Source organism: Typopeltis vanoorti, chromosome 20 (assembly GCF_054136105.1).
Source record: "Typopeltis vanoorti isolate ZY-2024b chromosome 20, IOZ_Tvanoo_1.0, whole genome shotgun sequence".
Classification (NCBI taxonomy): domain Eukaryota; kingdom Metazoa; phylum Arthropoda; class Arachnida; order Uropygi; family Thelyphonidae; genus Typopeltis; species Typopeltis vanoorti.
In genome coordinates, this window is record NC_143568.1 from 35,350,137 (window position 1) to 35,375,882 (window position 25,746).

A 25,746-nucleotide genomic window follows, 5' to 3' on the forward strand; every position below is an offset into this window, starting at 1 on the left:
AGATACCATGCGCATACATAAATCTCTAGCACATGAATGCTTATCAAATAATATATACTAGTTTACTCTCATTCTACTCTGATTTGTACTAAAGTCCTAGTATATCTTCGATTGTCCAGTAATTAACAATGATTGCAATTATATGCGATTTCAATTGATACAAGATTTTACAGTACCTTTCTAGGACGAACCCTGGTTTTCACGATCTATACCTTTCGTGCTTGAATTAAGGACACATACAGGATCTTCTATTCTATCACTATGGAACTCATCACGTGGGCATGGACTTCTGTATGGATTTTCTTTCCCTCGATACAAGTACTGGATGATGAGATACATAGACAATTTCTTCCTTCTTGTAACTATGCGGCGTTCCTCGTCTCTTGCAATTGGAATACGGGATAGAATTCCCGCACACTGTTTCCTTGTTGCGTTGGACGGAGATAACTCTTACACCAGGAAAACCCGTGTTACCTATACAAAAATTTCGTGAAGAAAATCTCAGGAAAAAAAGACCCCGGGGGGGGGTCCTAACCCTTTTATCTCTATGACCCCTATCGGCACCTTCTTCAACCCCCCCCCCCTACTGGAGTTGATCTCACTCGCCAATTAAAGTCATGTTTTTCTGCCCAAAACATGCTACGGTTCCTTGCACACGACTCACACGACGACGTCTCACTTCGGGAGTTGACCTTCAGTGATCGTCATTTGTTTTAAGCTAGCCTCTATACTAAATTAATCCCCTTTTTAGAATTTACTTGAATATTTTAATCTCCTTTTTTCAAGTGTTAACTAGCCTCTCACATACAAATTCTTATCTCTAATCTTCTTTGTCTTACTTAACTTATTTTTTCCATATCCTTTCTTTTTTGTAATAAGAATCCCTTTTTTATTATTTAGTTAAACAATTTCTGCTATAATTAATTTTCTTGGATGCAAGCATATTTTCTGTCTTTAAATATCTTGCATTAGCTACTTACATAGGATTTTATATTTTTATTTTCTTGTTACACCATGATAACTGAAATTTTTAATTCTTGGTTATGAGGGTGTAACACTTTAATAGAAAGCGGAATTTATTCAGAAGTAAAATGGATAGAAACCTAAAGAAAAGACTAATAAAATGTTATGTGTGGAGTGTTGCCCTCTATGTAGCTGAAACTTGGACATTGAAGAAAGAAGAAGAAGATTTTTGAAAAACTTTGAGATGTGGATTTGGAGAAGGATAGAAAAAATCAAGTGGACAGATAAAATAACAAATGAGGAGGTCTTAAAATGAGTAGAAGAAGAAAGAAGTCTTAAGGAGGATAAAAAGAAGCAAGGGAAACTGGATCGGACATATTCTGAGAGGTAATGGAATCATCAGAGATGCCATTGAAGGAAAAATAGATGGAAAAAGACACAGAGGAAGAGTAAGGATAACGATGCTAGATGACATGCTGAATGGAGACAGGTACACAACCTTGAACGAGAAGACTCAGAACAGGAGAGAGTGGAAGGAAAGTTCTGCTACTAAAAGAAGAACCTGCTCAATTGCAGAATACTCAAGAAGAAGAGAATGTTAAATATTATCTTCATCACACCTTTGTGGAGCCAAAAGACTCATTGTGAGGTATCACAGTGTTGCATATAAATCTCATCTTGCATGTTTCATCAATTAAATGTGCGTTTGTTGATTAACAGAATCTTTTGAGATTGAACAGAGAGATATTTTGAAATAGGTATAACAATGGTACTGCCATGTGTATATATGGAAAGTGATTGTGGAATGAATAGTTGAAGTGAAATAATGTAAAAATATTTATTTTTTGTTTTGAACTGTAACAGTTCAAGTTAATAAGCATGGAGGAGAGTGAAATGTTAATTAACTGAATTTTCAGTGTGTGCTTACATCTTAATTTTCAAGATGTAATCACACACTCGATGTGCTTACTTGTCTTTTGATATTCAGTTGTTTGCAGATGATGCAAAGTTGGGATGAACTATGAGGAGTAGAGCAGATGTTGTGGCCTTACAAAGAAGACTTGAATAAACTGAGTGAATGGACACAGGAGTGGATGTCAGTTCAGTGTTACAAAATGTAAGGTTTTAAAATTTGGAAAACAAAAATGGGATGTAAAATTTATGCTTGATGGTGGGGATATATTGTTGGAGTTGGAGGAAATAAGAGATCTTGGAGTAGTGGTGGATAAGGATCTAAAATTTAGTGGACATATTTCCAAAATTGTGAGGACAACACAATGGATTCTTGCAATGATACAGAGGACACTGACTTGTAGAAGTAAGGATATTTTGATTCCATTGTATAAGATTCTGATTAGACCACATATGGATTACTGTGTGCACAGATTTGGTTACCTGGTTTTCAAAAGATGAAGAGATTTTGGAGAGGGTCCAGAGGCGATTGATTAAAATAATTTCTGTTCTCTGGAATGTTGAATATGACGAAAGTTGAGACAATGCAGTTTGCCAAGTCTAGTGGATAGGAAGAAGAGGTGTGATATGATAGAGCATACAAGTGGGTAAGGGGTTTTTTATAGGATTAACAATAACAGGTTTTTCATAAAATGGTAGAAAATTGGAAAGAATAAGAAGTCATTCCTGGAAGCTGTATAAGGAGGTGTGAGCAAAGGAGTGAGAAGTAGGTTTTTTGCATAGAGATAGTTTCATTCCAGTTTTTGGATAGAATACATGTAGGGAATAAATATATATATATTTATCTGACTAAAAAATGAATCCTTCCTATATTCTGTAAGAAGAAGACTGTGACTAATGAACACCACAAACATATGCAGTATATCCATATATTTTACTAATAAGATTTCTGAGACACTGAGAAACATAAAATAACACATCTAATGAATTTCAAATTCTCAAACAGGCAGTAGATAGTTGATGTTTTATATTTTGCAAAGCAGTTCAACATCTGATGAACATATTTCATTAAGTGAAGTTTGTGAATATTCATTTTCAAGCAAATGGAATCTGATTGCTAATGCTGCAGTAACAGTTTAGGAATACACTAGAGAAGAGCTTCTTTTATCACTTGACATGGAAAAATTCATTTGCAGTGTACTCTGCATTCCTAACCAATGACTTTATGGAATTTATAATACAGGAAATTAAACAGATATGAGGATCAGTGCTTATCTACCTCAGGAATATGAAACTCCAGATACATAATGAAATCCAAGAATTGGATACCCACATCCAATGAAGAAATTTTTTGGAACCTCTTACTTATCAGAATTATACATGTTCCTGAAATATGTTTGTACTCATCAAAGAATTCCATGTATATGAATTGGTGATAAAGAATGCAATGCACAATGACTGATATAGTTACTAATATATTGATATTTCTGTAATAATGGTGTATAGACTATTTATTGTATATGTAAAATTCAAGAACGCTAGAACAAGTTGTTCTAGCATTCTAGATATTCTTTCAAAAAGCATTTGCTAGGAAAAGAGTTGGAACTGATGAGAGTATGACCCCTTGGTGCAGAAGGCTGTCCTTTCAACAGTATATTCCCAACAAAACTCATAAATATTACACTGTTTTCCAGCTAGCATGTACATATATTTACATGCATGCAGATAAAGGTGACAGGATTAGTGGTCGGAGCAATGCTCATTTCATCACTGAAATTGCTTGATGACCTCTTGAATAATGGATAGATTCTGCTTGCAGATAATTTTTGTGAGTTTTGGTACTTGCTGAAGAACTTCTCTAAGAATAGAGAAGCAACTACAAAAACCAGATGCAGCTAAGAAAAGTGTCGATCTCTGACACCAGATAGCATGTTATTCACAGAGAATTTGAGAATCCGCTTGCAGGCAATTTTTATGACCGGTCATAAACAGCGGCATTCCTTTTCCTAAATGTTGAAAGGTTTCGATGTGTGAAAATTAACGATACACATGTTATTAGGTGTTCTGGGTCTGAGCTTTTTGACATATTCAAGAATATTATTCTCATCCGAATATTTCCACTATAAAATATTTATTCATGAAAAATGCTTAGAAAACTAAAATGACAAATTCCAGGAACTTCTTGCGGAACACAGTTTGGGAAACCCTGATCTAGAGCATGGTCTGCTAGTTCCAACTTGCATATCATTATCATCAGTCATTTTCTGTCCACTGCTGGAACAAGGCCTCCCTCCAAGTTCTCTATTCATTTCTATCCTGAGCTTTTTTATACCATTGAATTCCAACCATCTCTCTTTAATCTCCTCCTGCTGTCTCTTTGGTCTTCCTATCATTTAGATATCAACTTTGTCCATTTTTGAGTGTTACATCATTCAGTATGACCTGCCCATTGTCATTTTGATCTTTTAATGGCTGTTATGATGTCCTTCACCGTAGTCTGAACAGTGATCCAAGTATTGTGCTTTCTGTCCGGAATGGTAATACTGAGTAATGATCTTTCCATTTTCTTCTGGGTAACCCTCAACTTTTAAGTCTTTTTTTTTTTTTTTTTTTTTTTTTTTTTTTTTTTTTTTTTTTTCTCTCTAAGTCCACTTTTTACTTACATATATCACAACTGGAATTATGCAATTGTTGAATATTTTCAACAGTTGCATAATTAAGGTAGATGTTTCCTTTGAGTGCTTCATGATGTTTTCCAAAGACTATGGATGATCTACCAGTCTGACCAAAGTAAGCTGAACTTCAGAACGACGAAGTTTATACACTTTAGGATGTGCAAGAGGATGAAGAGGGCGGTAGATAGCGTTGGTGTAGATGATGATGGTAGTTGTGGTTCATTGTAGTTGGCGGATTTGAGTGGTGGAGATAGTAAATATTTATTTAAAGCCATATATTTCAGCCTGAATATTTGTTAATTACGAGGCAGAATGAAACAATGGATTCATTTTTTCATTTGAAACAGTGAGAGCCATGTGATGTTTTGCATAAAACAACACAAAGGTATAACTAAGGAAACATTATTAGTTATTAATTAAATGTATTAAAAAAACTTGAATGATGTGTGATTAGAATAAGACTTTCCCACATTTTTAGATAGTGAGAGGAAGTCATTCCGATTCAAATGCAGTCAGTAAAATAAGACTGTAGTGCTATAAATTTGAATAAACATTCGAATTTATAGCACCACAAATGAAGTAAACATCTTTCAAACTATAGAGTATTGTGGTCAATATCTATTTTGTGCTGTGCCAAGTTAGATTTCTCAGATTTCCTGTTGCTGATGTAAGACTGGTGTTCTTGAAAGAAAATATATATACAAACAGCTGGGTGGGGGGCTACAGTGGATTCCCCCCCCATTAGCCAACTTCTATATGAAACATTTTGAAAACCAAGCACTTAGCATAGCTACACTTAAACAAATTATTTGGCTGTGCTATGTTGCTGTTTGGCTTCATGGCCCAGACACATTCAATATATATTTAGTATATTAGTGTCTGCATGCACATATCATAATTTTATCTTCTTAGAAGATGGCAATGTAATATTACCAAAATATAGGAAGGTATTGATTAAAGTTTTTTAAATTAATATTTTAGTATTATCCCTTCTAGATACACTCATAACAGTCGTACTACCCTCTTCTTAAAAAACAAAATGGATTGATACGGTTGAAAACCTTGACTTCAAACGATCAAGTAGAAAAGCTTGGAATCTTCTCCAACAACTATCCACAACTAATCTAACTAAAAGAAAACCACAATCATCTCCCCTGAGAAAATAGCTGCACCTATAAAATGTTAGAGCGCCTTCTGTACAACAGATTGTCCACACCAATTATGCAGCATGTCCCGATTGAGCAAGCTGGTTTTAGAGAAAAACGTGGTTGCTGTGATCAAGTGCTCACTTTAACATCATACGTAGAAGCTGGATTTCAGAAGCAAGAAAAAACATCAGCTGTCTTCTTGGACCGAACAGCAGCCTATGATACAGTATGGCGTGAAGGTCTTATATACAAATTTCTTAGCATTGTCCCATGTAAACGGACTGCACACTTAATTTCCTCCATGCTCACTGAACGTTTCTTTCAAGTTATATTAGGAAATAAAATGTTCCGACAACGAAAACTTAATAATGGTCTTCCACAAGGATCAGTATTGGCACCCTTACTTTATAACCTATACACATATGACTTGCCTGCTACCATCTCACGCAAGTTCTGTTATGCTGATGACACTGTAATTGCCATTCGACACAAAAACATGAGTCAGGCTGAAGACGTACTTACAAAAGATCTGAAAACTATAGGTGAATATTATAAAAACTGGAGGCTCCAGCTCAATCCTGACAAAACAGAAGTATCCAGCTTTCACCTTAATAATCACATGGCAGATGTCACTTTACATATCTTCTTTGAAGGATGTTTACTACGACACAATAAGTTTCCAAAGTACTTGGGCATTACCCTGGACCGCACGCTCTCTTACAAGCAACACCTAACAAACATTTCTGCTAAGTTAAGAACCCGTAACAACATAATACAAAAACTAATAGGCACGACATGGGGAGCAACAGCTGATAATCTGTGGATTATTGCTCTTGGTCTAGTTTTCTCTGTTGCCAAATATTGCTCACCAGTGTGGCTAAATAGCACACATGTTAAACTTGTTGATAGCCAACTAAATAATACAATGAGACTGATTTCTGGCACAATTAAATCAACACCCACACACTGGCTTCCAGCTCTTAGTAACATTGTTCCACCGAATCTGCACAGGACTAAGGTTCTCTTACACGAGTATAAGAAAATTTTGGAGAACACAGCCCTACCAATACATTTAGATCTCCCAGACTTAAGTGTACGACAATTGAGATCAAGACATCCACCACTACAATTAGTCCAACTACTACTACACTCTAACTTTGACTTGAAGCAAAAGTGGCAAGAACAGTGAGAGAGCCATACAGATGACATCACAAAATTTTCTCTCAATGAATTACAAGAAAGTTTTGATGCTTGCTCACACCTCCCACGAAAATCCTGGACTCAGCTTAATAGAATACGAACTGGTCATGGTGTATGTGCGGACATGCTTTTTAAATGGGGTAAATGACCATCCCCGTATTGTGATTGTGGAGCTCAGAGACAAACTGTGAACCATATTGTGACTCTGTTATCTCAGAGCATATTCAGGAGACAAATTGGACTTTTTAAGTGCTACACCCGAAGCTATCAACTATCTCACCAATATGGATGTAACCTTTTAATTTTATTGGTTTTTAAAATGACTTTTAATTTTATATGTTATTAAAGTGTATTGTACTGCATGTTTTGATATTCATGCCATACGAATAAATAAATACCCTCTTCTTAATGGCTTACAATAAACCCATACTTATTCAAACACCACCACCACCACCCATCCCAACAGCATGCATCCTCCAAATGGCCAAATGACACAGCCCTTGAAACTGAGCTCCTGCATCTTCATACCTTTTTAGCCAATTGGCTCTGAACTCTAAATTATATATTTAGTTTAATCCTTTATCCAAGTGCAAGCAAACCTTTTGTGTCTGAAGTATCTTCAAGACTGGGGCAACTCGTGGCAAGGGTGGACTGAGTTCTCATCACTTTCTTTAGTATCCCATAATGCAACCACATCTCTTTGCAGACATGTATAATGTATGCATTATGGGAAGAGTCACTACCCAAACCGGTTTTGACCTTTATTGAGGTCTCTTGGGAGCCAGACCCAGAGGTGATACCAGGGTTGAAGCAATGCAGAAGTCATATTACAATATGCCAGTTGCTAAAAGGTGTCACACCTTATTAAATTACTCTGGATTAGATAAAGATGTTGGAAGTTTTTCCCACTTGGTTTGACTATAAATTATATATTTAGTTTAATCCTTTATTCTTAATCCATTTTACATGTCTGCAAGGAGATGTGCTTTGTATTATGGGATAATAAGGAAAGTGATGAGAACTCAGTCCACCTTTGCCATGAGCTGCCCCAGTCCTGAAGATACTGTAGATGAAAACTTTGTTTGCTTACACTTGTTTAAAGGATTAAACTAAATATATAATTTATAGTCTAACCAAGTGAAAAAAAAACCTTCCAAACAGCAATAAAATGGATAACACACTGTATAACACCCCTCATCATTAAAACTGTTCCAATCCCATATATTAAGAGTACATCAGAAAATATAGCTAATATCCTTGCTAGTTTCAAACCACTTCATCCTCTTGCCCATCCTGGAGTGTATAAAATTCCTTGTTCTGAAAGTTGGTGTACTTTGGACAAACTAGTAGATCAGTTAACATCTGCCTTGAAAGAAACACAGAAATTACGTCGGTGGTCATCTGAATGGCAAGTCAGGACTGATAGACCATGCTGTGATACTCCTTCACATAGGATTAGATGGAAGAAGATGTCACTATACTCATAGTGAAGAATTTATGGAGACACAACACAAAATTTATTTGTTAAGACTGCGCCACCAGTATTTCTATATCGGCATAAGACTTAGTAATGCGTCTCTGGTAGATCTCTTTCTCTTACTAGCATAAATTCCTTCAATAAAGTTTACATGAACAGTCGTGGTTTCTCAAGTACTTAAACTACGCTTTTAATGCCTTAGTTGTTTCCCGCTCACAGATCCGATTTTATTTAGGAACAGTGCATTGTAAAATAAAAGATCAAGCGGTACTCTATTGACATATAAATAAAACACATTTATTTACATTAATAACAAAATACATTAATTAAACAATAGGGAGGTTACTCTCTCTACCTATCCATTAGACTTTTAGCATAAAGAAACAAACTTCCCCTTTTCAATACTAAAAAATAACTATATAATATAATTACTCAATCAATTACTTCTCTGCTTATTAAATCAAATTATTGAAACTCTAATTTACTCACAAAGAGGTTAGCTAGTTATGTCAAGTTATTTCACAAATTATATTCTAATTATTTTTTACTAAATAATTCAAGGAAATTACAATGTCAACTAGGATATACATTAAAATAAGTTTTAATATACTTCAATATTTCGCCAACGTCTAAGCCTTTCCATGAGAAATATATTCTGATTAATAACAAATCAGAGGACTCTTATAGACACTTCTTATTACTATTTCTCATCAGTCCATCTATAACGTATCTCCTAGATTACAAAAGGAATGTACAACAAAAGATGGAACAAACTTACAGAGGCTCTGTGTCGCACACTCATCCTAAGGTCTTACACTAAAGTCGCTTTGCTTTTCCTTTCATCTCAGGCCTTAGGCTTCCATCTGGAGAGTCTTGCTTCAGGGGCATTTCGTCGGGATACTGGTGGGCTTTGGACTGCAATTTTCCAGTATTTGAAAAGCTCAGACGAGGTTTCAGCATACGGGCTTGAAGATCGCTCTGCCAGTTTTGGCTTCGGTTGACCTCCCGCCCGCTGCAAAAAGACATACGACCGACACTGCCTCGTGTATTTACATTGGCTGTTCTCTCATCATTCCCATTCTTCTCCTCTGGCATGCGTTCACCATAACATCCGGTCCTCTGGATCTCACTGCCGACTCTTCTGCCTCTGACTGCCGACCCTGATAACTCTAACTGCCGATTCCGTTGTTCTCTGCTGAGCACGATGTTCGGCTCAGTCCCTTTCTAGTTCATGTTCTCCGGGAGCTTGCACGAAGGGTTGTAACCCCCGAAGAATTCAGCACGACTCCTTGATCTTCTCTTAAGACCGAGCTGTTTTCTTTCTTCTCCTCCGTGCACTCCTTTAATCCTATCTTGTTGGGCAGCGGAAACTTGTCTGAACCTTGCTGATCTCTTTGACACTGACTTTGAAAGTGTTTATATACAGAGCTCGCAAACAACTTTCTCATACACTTAAATCGTAAACAACTTTCTTATGCCCTTACATAGAGCTATTATACAAAGTTCTGGTGGCAAAGCATTGCTGTTGTTTTTGACATTTTAGGAATTTTTGTTAAAGCAGTAAGTACAGTCAATTCCCATAGGGTTATTTACATTAATATTTAGCATAAAATACATAGAGACATACAAGGTTATTTTTGTAACAATCTCATGAGACTTGACCTCTGTAAAATCGATGTAAAGCGCTTTGGTATTTCCAAGCTACATAGTTTTACAGCTGCATTTATTGCCAAATCTGGGAGGCATTTGTTGTGAGCCCAGATAACATGACTTCTCCAAATTAACTTTTTAGTTTAAACTTGTGACAATGTCATATGGTTTCTTTTTCAGTTACAGTTTGAATGGTTTCTATGATTTAGTTGAGTGCTGTCTGCTTTTCAGTTATAATTTGTGCTCTAAAGATGCAAAACATTCCTAAATTCAATAAATCAGTTTAATTTTGCTTTTCTCGGCTATTATGAACAGTACCAAGAAAATATAAATTTTTGTTGAGCATATTCATTATTAAACAAGCTTTTATTTTTAAGTGAGTGATAATATACGAGGGGGTACTCAAATATAACCGTCATTATTATTTTAAAAAAAAATTATCAGTATACTATATTCTAGTCTTCTTCAGAAATTGGATGGGTGGATGCAGTTAAAGAAGCAACTGGAGTGCACTTGGAGGTTCTGAAAGACATGGTCAGGGACAAATCGGAATGGAGAGGGTATGTTCATGGAGTCGCCAGGAGTCGGAAACGACTCGATGCATCATAACAACATGTCTTCAGAGTACTCTGCATTTGAGTTAATGCACTTGTCCAAATGTTTTTTCCCACTGCTGGAAACAGTTCTGGAACTGTTAAACTGGAATACCTCCAGCAACTTTTCTTTCATTTTGTCTGAATCAACAAATTGCTGCTCTTTCTTGGTTTTCTTTATCTGTAAAATAAAAAAAAGTCACATGGAGAGAAAGAGAGATGGGCAAGTAGGGATTTTTTTGATCCTCTGAGTAAATGAGGCACAAATTTAGTGGACACAAGTTTCATTTGTAAATCTTCTGTTAAACTTCACTGTCACGAACTACGTGATAAATTTGTCTCTTCAGAAACTTGTTCAATGGTCTTTTGACTATCTTCATTGATTGCCCGGCAAACCTTGTCAATGTTTTCATCATTTCTTCTTATCGAAGGTCAGCCAGATCGAGGTTGGTCTTCAACTAACACATCCCCATTTTTGAAATGGGAAACCACTCGCAGCCCTACATTTACCTAAAGCTTTGTCCTTAAAGGCTTGCCAAAGCATAGCAATAGTTTCAGCTGCAGTTTTACCCAAAAGAAAAAATTTCACATACACTCTCTGCTCCTTGCAGTTCAGCCATCACAAAATCAGCAAACTTGCTTGAAAGTAATAACAAAAAAGCAGCCAGAACAACAAAAACCAGTTCATACAGGATAATGACATTTTCCAGACTTGTGTGAAAAGCTGCACACTCACAAGGCCTAGCAATATCATCATTAACTAGAAAATGCGCTTGCACCAAGTTCACATTCCGGTTATTTTTGGATACCACTCGTATATAATATATACAATAATCTCTCAGTTGTCCAGTTGTATTAAGCTGTTTAGTGGTCGGTTAACTGATGGTTTGGCTGATGGAATGTACACTTATATAGTGTTGTTGCATGTGCCATTTGACTGCTAATCAGTAGTGAGTGAGCAAATGGGATTTTGGTTATTTGGAGATGTTTTCTCATGTGATTTTCTGTTAGGAGGGGAAAATTTCAAATTATGTAAATATCAATATAATTTTTTGCCAATTCAATAAAGGTCACACCCTACTCCAAAGGATTCCACTGTACAATTGAAGAAATTATATTACAGGCACATTACAGTATTTGCATCAGAATTATAGATACAACAGCAGCATGATATATTGCTGATTCAGTATGTACTTGATAGTTCATCCATGCTAAAAAATTGCTTGCATTTTTTAGCATGGATTTTATAATTGCTTTTAGTGTAATTATTTTTTTCCCTCTCTATCTTTTCAGATGACATACCTATTGACAAGGATACAACTCGTATTACTTGATATAGCAAAATGAAAGTTTCAAGCCTACTTACTTATGTAAGGAATTCAATTTTCTTGTAGATTATGGGTAGGTATCTTGGATATCATAAATTTTAGAATATAAATTTATAAAATCTCATCAAACTTGCCATTCAGAAAATGTTTCCATTTGGAAATAACTTCAACCCATAATGTGTATAGTTCAAAGAGACTTTTGTATGGTATCTGACATTAATATTTTAAAGAGGAATTGGATTTGTCATGCCAGTAATATTTGATCCATTTTTATACGTGATTTACATTGCTTGGAAAGAAGTCAATGGACACCATAGTCTGAGGAACAAACAGCCATGGTGACCACCTTTATAAAATGTATGATCTCCTTTTGCTGCAATGACTGCAGCAATCCTGTGCTGCATATTTCCCACAAGCATATAATAGCTATCGATGGGAATTTTGGACCATTCTTTCTCTGGCCATATAATAAAGTCCTGGACTGTTGTAGGGGCAGATGTCACTTGACCTCACCCAATGTTCCAGTTCATCCCACATGTTCAATAGGTCGAGATCAAGGCTCTCTGGAGGCTAGTCAAGTGTGGTGACGTTCATGTCCACAAACCACGCAGTTACAGCAGCAGCCTTATGACATGGTGTATTGTCTTGCTGAAAGAGACAATGATCAGTTCCATAGAAACTCCACAAAGTAGGAAGCATTACATTGTCCAGAATGTTCAGATATCTCTCAGAGCTCAGTGTTCATGGCACCACAAATATAGGTCTGAGGCCAGAGCAGTAAAAACAGGACTATGCTATCACACCACCACTTCCAAATTTCATAGTTTGGGTTACACACTCTGGTAAGAGACATTCACTGAGCACCTGCCCATCTGCTCGGCAGAGGGTTTAGCATGATTCATCGCTCTGTGACAGCTTTCCAAGCTTCCACGTCCCACTCTACATGCTCTCTGCATATGACTGACGATGATGCTTCATGTTGGTTTGGGTAATGTGGAACTTGTATGTTGCGGTTCTACTGTGGAAATGCATTGGTTCTGAATGTTTTTGTGTAGATTTGTGTTCCAGTTGATGCTGAAACCCCACATTCATTGTGTTAGATAATGAATGGTTGCTTTTACATATTATCCTTTGTAGCACCCTACAGTCATATTTTGTGAGTGTGGTGGGTGGTCCATTGCAAGCAGCACTTGTTGCTGACTCCCACTGTGCTTCCATTTCAGTGTGGTATCACTGATTGTTGGCCTTTGGGGCCCAAGTTGTCAACAATTACAAATGACATCCTATTACAGTGCCTCTATCAAACTCCATCAGTTCCATTCTTGCAGTCATTTCACCCAGACACAGTTGCATTGACTTGGAAGTATTATACTCCTCCAATTTATGAGTACTGGCTACAATAACGTGACTTGTTTACATGGTATGACACTTTCTGCATGAGGGGGAAGGTGTCCATTGACTTCTTTCCAAGCAGAGTACCTTGTGATACAGTGGATCATTCAGAGGGCAGTTGTCTAGGATGCATAATTCAAAGGTGTAAAATTCATCATCATCATCAAATTCCTGCAATGTACCCACAAGGGGTGTACAGGATATGATAGTACTACATGAAAAAACTATATCATTTCTAACTTCCTATCTACAATTTTCCTCCAAATCAGTCTGTTACTTGTCAAGACTCCAACATTATCAGATCTTATATTTCTATCGTCTAAGGCACTTTGTACTGTATCAATCCACCTATATCTTGGTCTTCCTCTGGGTCGTTTTGCTGCCAACCTGGCAGAGAACACTTGTTTTGCTAATCTTTCCTTGCCCATTCTGTTTAGGTGACCATACCACCTGAGATTAGCTCTGCTAATGCATTCCTGGATGCTGACAATGTCAAGTTCTTTTCTAATATCCTCGTTTTTAATGATATTGCCATTGATGCCATCTGTTCACGCCTCTAATCTTTCTCAGGACTCTCATATCTGCGGTCTCTAGTCTTTGGTCAAGTGTTTTACTTCTGACCCAGCTCTCAGATCCATAAGTTAAAACTGGTTTGAACACTGTCTTGTATACAGCTAATTTAGTGTTCTGACTAATTTCTCTCTTATTCCATATGAATTTATTCAATTAACTTCCCACCATACCAGCTTTGCTGATTCTGTTGTCTATTTCTATATTTAATTTACCATCTTCACTAAAAATCGTGCCTATGTAGCTGAAATGTTTTACTTGTTTTACAGGTTCTCCATTCACAACACAGTTGACATTTTCAATGATTCTGCCTATTTTCATTGTCTTTGTCTTTTTATTGCTGACCTTCATACCATATCTATTACAATAGCTATTCAATTTAGTCATCGAATATTGCAAACTTGTAGTGGATTTATTTAGAAGTATAACATCATCCGCATAAAGCAAAGAGCTGACATTAGCATCTCCAATTCTGATATCATGTTTAATACCACTTTCCTTCATAATGTGATCCATACAGATAATGAATAACAGAAGGGATAATGTACATCCTATCTCACACCAGATTTAACATTAAACCATCTTCCTGTACTTCAATTCTAACTGCTGACTTACAACTCAAATAAAGACTAAGTATTGCTTGATATAATGCCTAATTGACACCATATAACTGCAGCATATTGAATAGCTTCTCTCTTGGCACCTTATCATATGCCTTTTCCAAATCGACAAAACTTAAATACAGATCTTTGTTATATTCCCATTCTTTCTCGACTATTTGTCGTAAAGGGATGATCTGATCATGACAGCCTCTGTTTGGCCTGATCCAGCTTGTTCTTCACCAAGCTTTTCTTCCACAATTCTTCTCAACTGTTTCTCAAGTATACTTGCATAGATCTTGCCAGGAACACTCAGTAGGGAAATACCTCTGTAATTCTCACATTCAGTTTTATTTCCCTTTTTATATATGGGTACTATGAGGGCTCTACTCCAATCATCTGGAATGCATCCCTCTGTCCAGGCTTTCTGAACTATGCAGTGCAGCCACTGTAAGACTTTTATACCACCGTACTTCAGCATTTCTGGCCGAATATCATCTACTCCAGCTGCCTTTCCACATTTCAAGCCTTTGATGGCTTTTTCTACTTCAAGTATGGATATGTATTCCTGACTGCATGCCTGGTCAATGTTTTTTATCACTGTGCTCTCATCACTGCTTGTTTCATTTAGCAGTTTTTCAAAGTAATTACTCCATACTTCAAGGATATCTTTTTCTCCTGTTTTCATGTCACCTTTATCATCTCTAACTCCTTTTACAGCACTCTTTCATCCATTCCTAAGCTTCAACAACCTCCAGAATATTTTGCCACCTTCTTGATATTTATTTTCTATATTCTTGCCAAAGTCCTACATGACTTTTGTTTAGCTAGTTTTACACAGTATTTAGCATTCTTGCATTTGTCTCTATATTCTCTAAGAGCACAAGCTGACTTATTTGCCAGGAACTTTTGAAATGGTTTCTTCTTTTCCTTCACTGCCTCTTTAACTTCTTGTGTCCACCAGGGAGTTCTGATTTTTTTATCCTTGCAGACAACCTCACCACATGCCTCTCTGGCAGAATCAATCAATGTTTTCTTCATAGTTTGCCATTGAATCTCCAAGGTTTGATTCCTGTTCTCAAACTCTTTCATTTTTTCCTCAATAATCTTTGTGTATTTTAGTCTACAGTTCACATCTGAGAGCTGCTCAACTTTTATTCGCTTTAAAACTTTTTTACATGTTATTCTTTTCAATGGGTGTAAAATTCTGTTATAAATATATTTTTGTCTCAGAGATACATAATTTTAATTAACTTTAATGATTTTCATTTTAGAATAGTGAAGTTAATGTATCAGAACAGCCTGCTCATACACCTTTTTAAATTTCAGAGTTGAGCATAAGAAGGAAAAGTAGCTTATTTTGATGAGCTCTTGTTGCAACGAAACATGTACAAAGGGACAGGATATTTGCTGTTGATAATTTTAAAAAGGTGGGGGGGGGGTTGAATTTCATCTGGGACAAGTTCCACTTGGAAGATATGAGTGCATTACATTTATGGTGTTTTCTTTTACTCTAATTTTTAGGTATCCTCTTGACTGTGTCCTACAGTATCATCTTCAGAATATAGAATCTCATCCAAAATTGATACTAGAACACCCACAAAGTACTGGATTTCCCTTGCGTTAAATACCAAAGTGCCCATAACAATCATTGTATGCTTCATAAATGTGTTGAACTCATTATGTATGTAAATTGCATATAAAAAAATGAAGTATCTCTTCAGATCATTAGAGTGAACACACAAAAAGAACAGATTTACATGAAACAAACATGGAATGGCAACAGACTTTACTGCTTTCCAGCCAGTCACATAATTGTACTAGAAACTTTGTTTTATGATGCCACATAAGTTATATCTAATATCACAAGCCTGAACAATCTGGACTTGCTGAACATGCCATCTCCACTGAGCATAGAATTCACTCAAATAAGACAAGAATCCTTATATAGATATTGGTATAGATATGCCAATGATATTTTTGCAATAAAGAACTGCTTTTCTTAGTTGCATCAATTCCTATCCAAAAGAAATGTACTTCATCCCAGGATCCAGTTCATTTCAGAAAAAGAAGAGGATAATCAAATAGCTTTTTGAATCTATTAATATTTCGTTAACAAGAAACTAGCATATTTTCAGAAGACTCATACCAGCTGTGATATTGATACAGAATCACACCATCATTGTAGTAAAAAAAAAACCGGCACTGTTATGACCTTAATACATCATGTCCATTCTTTGTGTTCTTTGGACAAACTTCTGCAGAAAGAATTACAATACATGAAATCTGTTATCAAATGGTTTTAGTTGTCTTCATAAGATCATTTAGCAGTTGCCTCCTTTGCTCAAGAGGAAATAACTCATTATTCATCTTTATGTGCAAGGAATTTCCAAACGTATAACAAAAATTTTTAAAACTAAATATTTTTGTTGCCTTTGTCCTGTCAGAAAAATTGCAACTTTTTTGCATCTTCTAAAGGCAAGCTTCCTTCACTTGATTATCTGGGTGCTCTCCAGATTCCATGTTCTTATATTCCTTGTGTCTTACATTATAGCCAAACTGTGAAAGATCTGCTTTTATTGGTCATGAAGAACATAAGTCTTAAGATCAGTTTGATTTTAAGGATTCTTGTCTTATAATTTATAAGACAAGAATCCTTCATAAAAGCTGATTTCTTATAAAATGTCTTTATAAAGAAATTTGTGGAACCTTGCTCCATTGTCGTAACCTAAGTGGATCTACATTTAAAAAGCTAATTTAAAAAGTACTAGCTCCTTGATGGGAGATAGTACTTTTTAAATTAGCTGATCTTTCCTAACTTTTAATTATATATAATTACTAATTACTTTTTTATTAGAAAAATATTGACCATTCTTGTTATCCTACACCGTGTCCACACAATTCATCGTGTGGAAAATTCTTTACAAGAAAATTTGAAATCCTATTGCCAAGTCCCATATATGAAAGAGAGAAATATTTTATATATTTATTATTTCAATTATATTTAGTGTTCTGAAATTTTTTAGTCCGTATAAAGTTAATATTCTTTCTTACGTAGCTACTACAGGCTCTGTTAGATGGAATATTAATTTTTGGAAAATTGGGACAGGGTGATTAGGGAGAAAGGGCACCATATTTAAGAATAATAGTTATTTCCAACTAATATTTATAGTTAACTATTTACATATTTCTATTATTCCTATTAACTGTTCTAACTATTTTTAATTAGAATAGTTATCAGGGAGAATAAAATATTTAAGAATAGTTAGGGGAAAAGGGCACAATATTTAAGAATATTTATTCTTCTAACCATTCATTATTTTTCTGTTCTGTGCAGTTAGACACCCACTCAGGTGTAATATATTTTTTTATCTGAACTAATTCAGAAGGTGAAATATTTCATTTATTGAAAATCACTGCACTTTTCCTACATAATAAAGACATCTTGTACGTTGCTGTTGTTATAATTTCTGTTTATATCAAAATCCTGCTTCATCTTTGTGTTCTTTACTTAAAAACTTTGTGAAGTTGTGAATAGTTGAACTGTGACTGTTTATTTATTTTTACTAGATCCTCACACTCTATAGTCTAACAAATTTATTTGTTTTACAACTGCACCAATTAGACTATGTATTGAGTGCGAGATTATAAGATTTTAAACCAAAGAAAACGCAGATATTGTTTGTATTCCCCCACTCATATTAATCCTTATCTTAAATTAGTTGTGGCTTAATTATTGATTGACTTAAACTTTTTCTTATGCAGTTCTTTCTTTTAATGTTACATGGTGGTCAGCATTCATAGTGAAGAATTTATGGAGACACAACACACGTACTAGAATAATTACTTTACTTAACATTAAGCAAGTAATAATCGATATTTCGAACTCTGTATTGAGGTCATAATCAGAAAACATATGTATTTACAATATACAAGCTGCACTATGCAAAAGTAAAATGAATCTAAATGTTTATCCTAGCCTTACCTCTGGTGAGGAAAAAAAAAAAGGAACTACATTAAACAATTTCTACAGTCCTTTTGTATTGAGATTTTCTTCTGTCTGGCATTGTTCTGGTTGAAGATGGGTCCTCCACATGGAATAATTAATCCATCATTTTTGTTCAGATTTGAGTGATATTTTAGCATTTCACAAGCTTCTTTGAATTTTCTTTCAAACCAGGTTTTGGTGAGGTGTAGGGACTTAGTGCCTTTCCAGTCAATTCTGTGGCATGTTTGGAGTGTGTGGTCTGATAGGCCTGTTTTACTATAGTAGAGGTATTTAATGTGCTGTTTGCGTTCATCTTTTCTGATTGGGATGATGCATCCTGTTCCCCCCATTGAATTTTGTAAACCCCTGGGTGGGCAAGTTATGGAAGAGGATCTTTGGAGGAGCTAAGTAAATTTCTTAATTTTGTTGGAGATTTGAAGGTTGACTTGATATTGAATTTAAGTACTGTTTTGTCTATTTTTTCTGAAAGCCCTTAATGTGGGTTATGGCTATGGTATTCTTGTAATCTTTTTTGCTTTTAATGGCATTTTTATGAAGGATCTTGTGAACTGTTTTTTTATTGTATCCATTTTTTATAAATGTTTGGTTAATGATTTCAGATTCTTGGTTCAGAGCTTGTTCATTGGAGCAGATTGTTAGGACTCTATATTTGAGGATGCTGATGACTCCTAGTTTTTATGTTCGGTGGTGGTATGAATTTTTATGTATTGGCCTGTATGTGTAGGTTTGCCATACACAGTGAGGGAAGATGTGTGATGACGGGTGTGTCTAGGAAAGGAAGAGCGTTATTGTTTTTGATTTCAATGGTGAATTGGATATGTTTGTGTTGTTTGTTCAGGTGGCTTAGGAATGTATTTAATGTTTCGTGGCTGTGTGGCCAAATGGCAAAATCGTCATCAACATATCTGAGCCAGACTTTGGGTTTTAGGCTGGCCGAATCTAAAATGTGAAAGTTAGCTATTGGTTGAAAGTGGTGAGTCCATTGCATTATCTTCTTTTTGTAGGTAAAAATTATTTTGCCACATGAAAATACCTAGAAAAGAGGGCTGTGATATCGGGCAGAAATGTTTTGTAAGAGAAGAATAGTATCGTTGATAGGGACATTAGTGAAAAGGGCAGTTATGCCAAAGCTGACTAATAAATCTTTGTCGTTGAGTGTGATGTTTCTAATCTTGTTTTGAAGTGTTGTGCATTTTTTATGTAGGAGAGGGAATGATCTACCAACTCCTTGAGTGTGGCTGCTAATTTCTTGGCTAAGTGATAATTAGGACTGTTGATTTTTTTCAACTATCGGTCGTAGTGGCGTGTTTGTTTTGTGTATTTTTGGCAGGCTGTAAATTCTAGGAGCATGGGTGTAATGTGGTATAAGTTTTTTGTTTTTTCCTCTGGCCATGTGATTGCTGATTTGATATTCTGTTCTTTTCTTTGTTATTGATTGAAGCATTTGTAGGGTTGTAATTCACCATTTAGTACATATTCTGGTCAGATAACAATAGGTTCATTTTATCCAGGCATGCTGTCCTATCAAGGACAACAGTAACATTACCTCTATCTGCTTTTGTAATTATGATGTCTGGGTTATTTTTTAGGGATTTAAGTGCCAATTTTTCTGTTCTGGTTAGGTTGCAACTTAGTTGTTTATTAGAGTTTAATATGTATGATGTTTCCATTCGCATTTTGTCGGCTAAATTGGAGGAGGGATTTTAAATCTCCTTCAATGTGATAAAATCAAATTTGTTAACTGAACTTGACACAATTGCATAGTTCAGGCCTTTTTCCAGAAGCAAGAGTTCCGTGGCATTAAGGTTGTAGCTGGATTGTTGATCGCTTGGCTGTGGTCCACTGGTGGCTGGTTGCTCCTAACTTTGCTCATAGGTGATTGGCTGCTCCATGTATCGTTGGTTTGTAATTGACTGTTCCTCTGGATATGGCATCTGGATTGTCTGTTGCTTTCTTGTTGTTTTAGTGCTTGAAACTTGGCTATTAATTTTTCTTTGTAAGTGGAGGTTTCTGTGGTTTAGAAGCTCATAAGGCATATCCTGGTAATTGGACCACATTTTTTTTTTTTATTAAGCTAAAAGCACAATAAAGAAATAAAACCCGACAAGTTTTGAAGATGTCGTTTGATTTACATCTTCAGGGGTAAAAGGTAACTGAAAGTTAAAACAACAAAAAAGAGAAATTAATAGTTCATACTATACAGTTGTAGCCATCTGACTGTTTATCAAATTAAAAAATCAGAATGCAGATTCAAAGCAGTGCTAAGTTTAAACAATGCTGGATGATGCCATGTTCTGTTGTTCACGATCATAATGTCTGAGGTCTGACTGAGGTATATTTTTTATCAAAGCTGACCAAACCTGGTGTAGAATTAAGCCTTGGTTTTTATTGCATTGTGTTGGAATTCTAAGCATTTTTGCTGCTTCTTTAAATTTCCGTATGTAACAGTTTTTTTCTATATAAGACATGTTTGTTTTCTGCCAGAGTACATTGTGGCTGGTGGAAGTGGTATGGAAAGCTAGACCTGATTTGTGTTCTCTGCTGTTTTAGTAATTTAGCCATCTTGTCTGTAACATTCTTGATATATGGAAGCGTGATGGCGTTTTTGAAATCTTGTTTCTGTGGGATGCTTGTAGGAGGTATGTGGAGGATTTTTTTTGATAGTCTTGGGTTCATAACCATTTTTTTTTTTTTTTGAAGATCTGCGTTAAATATTCCAATTCTTTATTTCTCTGTTTTTCTGTGCTGGAAATATTATAGGCTCTGTCCCTCAGGGTTTTTATTAGACCTATTTTTTGCGAAGGGTGGTGGTGTGAGGCCGCATTAAGAAATCTTCCTGTGTTGGTGGGTTTTCTATATATTGAGAAAGAAAGTTTATTATGTTTTTCATTGACTTCTAATAGGATGTCAAGAAAAGGAAGTTTTCTAAGTTCTTCTTGTTCTAAAGTAAATTTTATATTCTTATGTAAATTATTAAGGTAATTTTTGAAAGCAATGAGTTCATCTGTTTGTGCCTGGCCAAATGATGAAAATGTCGTCTACATAGCATAGCCAAATTTTTGGTTTGACATCTTGTTACTTCAGACATCTTAGCAAGTTTGGACGTTATCAGCCTATTTACAAATGTTCCAAGAAACGAAACTGTGAATCTCCTTGAAGTCCTCTTTCCTCTGGACATCGTAGATCTTTATAAACATTGTATAAATAATACTTTTTTCATGTATCAAGAAAAATTTTGGGAACAAAAAAAAGGTTTGGCTATGGGCTCTTCCCTCTCTCTGGCTTTATGCTTCCATATATCAAGAATGTTACAGGCAAGATGGCTTAATTACTAAACAAACATAACATCAAAGTAGCCTTTCTGCTGCTGGAAAAAATTTCAAGATTTCTATATCCCCCAAAACCTCCACATTATCCTTTAAAAAAACCTCCACATTATCCTTTATAAAGGTGTTTATAAAATTTATTGTTCTTGCGGCATCTGCTACGTAGGACAGACAGGAAGATCTGGGGAAATACGCATGAACGAACACCAAAAGGATGTACAAATCGGGTCTAGCTTTCCATACCACTTCCACCGGCCACAATGTACTCTGGCAGAAAACAAACATGTCTTATATAGAAAAAAAACTGTTACATACGGAAATTTAAAGAAGCAGCAAAAATGCTTAGAATTCCAACACAATGCAATAAAAACCAAGGCTTAATTCTACACCAGGTTTGGTCAGCTTTGATAAAAAATATACCTCAGTCGGACCTCGGACATTATGATCGTGAACAACAGAACGTGACATCATCCAGCATTGTTTAAACTTAGCACTGCTTTGAATCTGCATTCTGATTTTTTAATTTTATAAACAATCAGATGGCTACAACTGTATATTATGAATTATTAATTTCTCTTTTTGATTGTTTTAACTTTGTTACCTTTTACCCCTGAAGATGTAAGTCAAACGACATCTTCAAAACTTGTTGGGTTTTATTTCTTTATTGTGCTTTTAGCTTAATAAAAAGAAAAAAAAAATGTGGTCCAATTAGCAGAATATGCCGTATAATTTTTCTTTGTTCTTAAGGAACATGTGCTTTGCTGGGTTGTCTGTGATCCTGTCTAGAATTCCCCAAATATCAGGATTTAAGTAGTCCGATAGCTCTGACTTTTGTTATAAAATGCTGGCTTGAGTAACTGCAAAATTTTTGCAAGCCTCATGGATCCGTTCTCTCAAAGCTTTTTCCAAACAGGCATAAATACGGAGTGCTTTGGCTGAAGTAAACTTATTTTTCATTTTAATGCAGTTCAGTATCAAGTTGCTGTCTCTACATCATTTTAGAAAGGCTAGCTGATTAATTAACATAGAAACATGAATTTTCATCTTTACCGTAGTTTCTGTATTACCTGCAGGTCAAATACATAACCTTAAAAGAAAGAAATTCTTTCTTTTAAGGTTATACGGGGGTCAGCATTCATGATGAAGAATTTATGGAGACACAACACACGTACTAGAATAATTACTTTACTTAACATTAAGCAAGTAATAATCGATATTTCGAACTCTGTATTGAGGTCATAATCAGAAAACATATGTATGTACAATATACAAGCTGCACTATGCAAAAGTAAAATGAATCTAAATGTTTGTTAATTATTTATCCTATCCTGACCTCTGGTGAGAGGAAAAAAATGGAACTACATTAAACAATTTCTACAGTCCTTTCATATTGAAATTTTCTTCTGTCTGGGGTTGTTCTGGTTGCCATATGCATGATCTTGAACTAACTCTGTAAATGATAACAGCATACAACATAGTTTTCCTATGCAGGAAAAGTGGAGTTCAAAATACACATGTATTCAATAACTGAAATACTTCATCTTCTGAGTTAGTTCTGATGAAATGTGTGTGTATATCACATCTGAATGGATGTCTGAGTGTGCAGAAAAATCGTGAACAGTTCACAATAAATATTCTTTAATATGGTGCCCTTTCTCCCTAAACCACTATCCCAGTTTTGCAAATATTAATATTCCATCAACAGAATCTGTAGAATCTAAGAAAGAATATTTATAATTCTTTAAGACAAAACAGAAATTAGGAAACTCACTTATCAATAAAATATTACTTTCATTGTATAAGAATGAAGATATTTTGAAACTGAAATTAAAATCTGAATAAATAATACATATAAAAATCATAATAGATTTAGTTTAATCCTTTATCCCAGTGAGAGCAAACAAAGTTTGCGCCTGAAAATATCTTCAGGACTAAATATAGTGTTGTACTATCTTATCCAGTAAGTAGTGCAACACCAAGGCAACTCGTGGTAAAGGTGGAGCAAGCTACCAGGCACTTCTAACCCAGTATCTCCCATAATGCAAAACACATTTCCTATGTGGATATGTATACTGTTATGCATTAAAGGGATTGGCCATCTACCCAGACTAGTTTCGACCTTTATTGAGGTCTCTTCAGTGGGAGCCAGGCCCAGAGCTGGAGATACCAGGCAGAAGCAGTAGCAAGTCATCTGTGCCTATGGGAGTTGCCAAAAGGTTTATCACCTTTTTTAAAAATTACTCTGGATTTAGAGAAAGATGTTGAAAATTTATTTATCACTAGGTTAGACTATAATAGATTTAGTTTAATCCTTTATCCCAGTGAGAGCAAACAAAGTTTGCGCCTGAAAATATCTTCAGGACTAAATATAGTGTTGTACTATCTTATCCAGTAAGTAGTGCAACACCAAGGCAACTCGTGGTAAAGGTGGAGCAAGCTACCAGGCACTTCTAACCCAGTATCTCCCATAATGCAAAACACATTTCCTATGTGGATATGTATACTGTTATGCATTAAAGGGATTGGCCATCTACCCAGACTAGTTTCGACCTTTATTGAGGTCTCTTCAGTGGGAGCCAGGCCCAGAGCTGGAGATACCAGGCAGACTTGCTACTGCTTCTGCCTGGTATCTCCAGCTCTGGGCCTGGCTCCCACTGAAGAGACCTCAATAAAGGTCGAAACTAGTCTGGGTAGATGGCCAATCCCTTTAATGCATAACAGTATACATATCCACATAGGAAATGTGTTTTGCATTATGGGAGATACTGGGTTAGAAGTGCCTGGTAGCTTGCTCCACCTTTACCACGAGTTGCCTTGGTGTTGCACTACTTACTGGATAAGATAGTACAACACTATATTTAGTCCTGAAGATATTTTCAGGCGCAAACTTTGTTTGCTCTCACTGGGATAAAGGATTAAACTAAATCTATTATAGTCTAACCTAGTGATAAATAAATTTTCAACATCTTTCTCTAAATCCAGAGTAATTTTTAAAAAAGGTGATAAACCTTTTGGCAACTCCCATAGGCACAGATGACTTGCTACTGCTTCTGCCTGGTATCTCCAGCTCTGGGCCTGGCTCCCACTGAAGAGACCTCAATAAAGGTCGAAACTAGTCTGGGTAGATGGCCAATCCCTTTAATGCATAACAGTATACATATCCACATAGGAAATGTGTTTTGCATTATGGGAGATACTGGGTTAGAAGTGCCTGGTAGCTTGCTCCACCTTTACCACGAGTTGCCTTGGTGTTGCACTACTTACTGGATAAGATAGTACAACACTATATTTAGTCCTGAAGATATTTTCAGGCGCAAACTTTGTTTGCTCTCACTGGGATAAAGGATTAAACTAAATCTATTATAGTCTAACCTAGTGATAAATAAATTTTCAACATATAAAAATCATGTTATGAATTTTATCTTGCACTGTATTTTCTTTTCATATATCGGTATCAACGCAATATCGTTTCGATTTTCTAGTGAATAGCACTTTCAGAGAATTTTTTTCTGCAATGAATTTTCCCCATGATGAATTGTCCATGAACCATCTCACACTAGCTATAGTTCGCCCACTGTTTGTAGATCTCTCCTTGGCATTTTGCCAAGAATAGTCAATTCATGCTGAAGGGGAGAAAGAAATGAAGGATATACGAATTGGTCGCCAACATGCAAAATCACGTGCTTTCTTGTCTGTCGCTGTACTAGTACTAGCTTGATTTTTGTTGTCGCTTTTTTGCATTTTTTTTTATTATTAATTTGTATGATGGATCCAGTACAGTCAACAAGTTCTGTTGTTAAACGTTTTAGTAGCTCTTGCAAAAGAATATTGAATAAAATGTCATACAATATGCAATTGCTGTCGTATCGGGTCGACTGTTAAAAGAATTCGTAGGGAATCAAAA

The 25,746-nt window shown here is 35.6% G+C and overlaps 1 protein-coding gene across 3 annotated transcripts in view; it reads left to right on the top strand.

The window, feature by feature from the left end:
• The window catches only part of Rab23 (RAS oncogene family member Rab23), a 163,013-nt gene that overhangs the window by 39,701 nt on the left and 97,566 nt on the right, over positions 1–25,746 (top strand). For all 3 annotated transcript variants that reach the window (XM_090410805.1, XM_090410803.1, XM_090410802.1), the window contains exon 2: positions 11,912–12,019. The gene's annotated coding sequence lies outside the window, so the exon portion shown is untranslated. The remainder of the gene's footprint in view (positions 1–11,911; positions 12,020–25,746) is intronic.